This window comes from Hermetia illucens, chromosome 3, assembly GCF_905115235.1.
Source record: "Hermetia illucens chromosome 3, iHerIll2.2.curated.20191125, whole genome shotgun sequence".
Classification (NCBI taxonomy): Eukaryota; Metazoa; Arthropoda; class Insecta; order Diptera; family Stratiomyidae; genus Hermetia; species Hermetia illucens.
The window spans coordinates 177,010,621-177,013,739 of NC_051851.1; positions in this window are offsets into that span (position 1 = coordinate 177,010,621).

The following is a 3,119-nucleotide window of genomic DNA, read 5'->3' on the forward strand; positions in this document are numbered from 1 at the left end:
GCAACGTTATTCAAATATCCTGTGTGGAAAGCGCTAGTGGAGAAGTCAATCGATTCGAATGGTTGCACGTCGGTCGGTCGGGTACTATCCTTTTTGTTCGGAGCCTTCATCAGTTCAGTTCTTTTTGGGAGGTTTTGTGCGAACATACCAGAATTGAAGCGAAAGATATACCAAAAGTAAGGAATTTCTGTCCGTTTGAATGAAGCACGAATTGGACACCAGAGTTGAGATATTTGTGCGGTGAGAATCTAGAGATGTGTGTAAAGAAGGATTTATCTGTTACTTGGCAGTTATCTATGAACGACCAAATCTATTCGAATAAAGTTGGCTTTATATTCGAATTTTGCGCTTCCGCTTTTTTTATGGTTACATAAAATTTTTCTATCATGATTTATATTGCATGATGGATGGGGTGGGAGGAACTTCGAAAAGGACGTCGATATTGTATCTATTGGCGGAAGTTTTTCGCTATAGTCCTTCCACTGTACAGTAGCAATGAAGGGACGGTGTGAGGCTTTTTATGGGAAGGGACATTATTACATTATCATTGGATCTATTCTTGTTATTCAGTAGCATGGCTGCATATCCTTTTGGGAACTCGAGCTTAGTTTCCATAAGCGGGGCCGAAATATGATCTGATAGAAACCCCAAGAGAGGTTAGTATGGCCGCTCCTGTGACCTTCAAAATAATCAGACTATTCATACCTATTTCTAAATTAACAGCAATTTCCTTAAACCTTTATCTAGTATTACTCCAAATCCTTGTTGATATCTTGAAACTAAACCAAGAATTATAGGACCATGCACCAACCCCCTTTTCCAATAAAATTCATCTTTAACCCATTATTTATCCGTTTTATTCGATTTTCCCTGAAACACCGTGAAAGGATAACGATTCGTGCGCGCTTTCGTTGGATCGTTTATAACCCGATATAGGTATGTAATTCAGCAATTTTCAAGACATTCACCGCAGACTGCTTCCTATCGCAACTATGCCAGTACCCTCCATATATGTACATACATATATGGTGCAGACTATCCAGAAGTTTTGCAAAGCCGGAAAATTGGGGTGCCGGGATGACACTGTAAGGACGACAGCGCCGGCAGCTAGTGGCAATGATGTGAATTTGCTCATCATGCATAACCGTAATGGGAGTAAAATAAAAAGGATCTGAACGGATATAATTTTGCGGAAATGTTTTCCAATTTTACACTCAATTAAGATTTGGGTAGAAGAGGTGTTGAATTTGTTTCTGATGATGTGGCCAAGTGGGGGTAGTTTTTTTTATTGGTAGCGGTAGGATATGTGCGTGTTTTTATAGTGGGGAAATATGGATGAAATGGCGTAAATTTTAGTAGGAGTTTGAGTAGTTTAAACGAGGCTCAAGTGGCCTGTGAAGATTTATTAAATTGCTGACTATGCCATTTAGATCCTTTTTTGAGATTCTTTCATTACGTAGGAAGTGGGGTCAAACTTCGATGGTGCAATAAGAGTACTACAACGTGGATAAAAACAACACGAAATTAAAAGTTAAATGAAGGGTCGTGCTGGACGCTTTAAGGCTTTTGAGTGAATTACCTTCGTCATTTTTGAGTGTGGAAATCCGAGCCCAGGATGAAAGCTATGCGGGCCCACCTATTACTTTTTTATTTGAACAAAGTGTCTCTTCAATGCTCCCGCGAAAATTCGGGAACAGGGGGAACTCACTTCTCCTCTCGATAGGCTCACCTCTGCAAGAACACATTGGACATGAAGATTGTGAGGTTAAGCCTGGACTGTCACTGTGTAATTTTCGGGGTTTTCTCACTATGGTATTACCCGTAGCACACACGTGCTTAGCGAAGTGTCTTCATTTGCTTTGTGGTGTAGGGTTTCGTTCTCTGAGGGTATGAAATACAGAGGCACCGGTCCTTGTGGCGAGACACTTTAGAGAGTGAGCCTTCAATTACGTTCTGAACTGAAGTCACTTTTCAACATTTCTATGATTTAGTAGATTAGATCATTGATGCTTGCACCAGAGTCCTTAGCTACAATCACATAGTGGCAGACATTTTTTTGAGAATAGCCAGTGGCTGGAAGTACACTGCTGTCCGGGGCAATTAAAAGGTCAACATAGGCAGATTTGTCGAAGCTTTTTTTGTGACTCGGAGGCAAGCAAAAGAATTGTTGGTTACCCATTATGGCCTTCAAACTCTTAAACGCTCATAGGTGAACATGTGACGTTGTTGACAGGTTGGTTCAAATTGTGGAGGGGGAAGGGGATGATTACCTCAGACCCGCAGTTTTCTTAAGGGGCCTGGGAATAGCGTAGACCTTTGTTGACATGAGCTAATTATTAATATCTCAAGTCGATGTCATCGATGCAGTAGAACTAATAGAATATTGCGCTCTCTTTGTGGAAACCCTCCATCCCATTCGCATGCGGACTAAAGTTGTGTTGAAGTCTTCCTAGCACAAATTTGGTGTTCTGCTTATTCAACGCATGCATACCAATGGATCTCTTCTTCTATGGCTACAAAGTAGCAAATCCTGCCATCTTGAGTCAGTTTTTTTTGGAAGATTTTTCCAGCATGAAAGATAGATATTATCGACCTAAACCCTAGATGGTAATTTTGGAACCATAGGGTTTCCAAATTTGTTCAAAGTTTCTAATAGCGAAGTTCTCTATTTGCAGCTATACGGTTTATGCCAGACCTGAGCAGAAGGATTAAGACAAAGCATCGTCCTGCATCAACCGGCTATTATGTTTAGGGAGGCCTGTTTTGTTCTTGTATTTGCGCAATGCATGGTAACTTGGCTCCATTTTGACAGTTGATTGTCCTGAGGAATTGGATGACAAGAGTAGTTTTTTCAGGGCACCGGTTCAGAAACGTTACTTCCAGGCTCTATAAAGGCAGTAGAAACACTACAATTTGCGATCCTCAGTTTGTAAATTTCTGAGTGAGGTTATTGTCTATAAGCAGTAAGCACCTGTCCTCGGATACATATCTAGAGCCGCATGTTCCAATATTCGGTATAGTTCGCCTGAGACAACAGCTTCATTCTTGGACACTTCGGGTAGGTATCATCTAGCGACATTGATTGGGCCGATCGAGTGGGATTGTTGTCGTGATTTGAC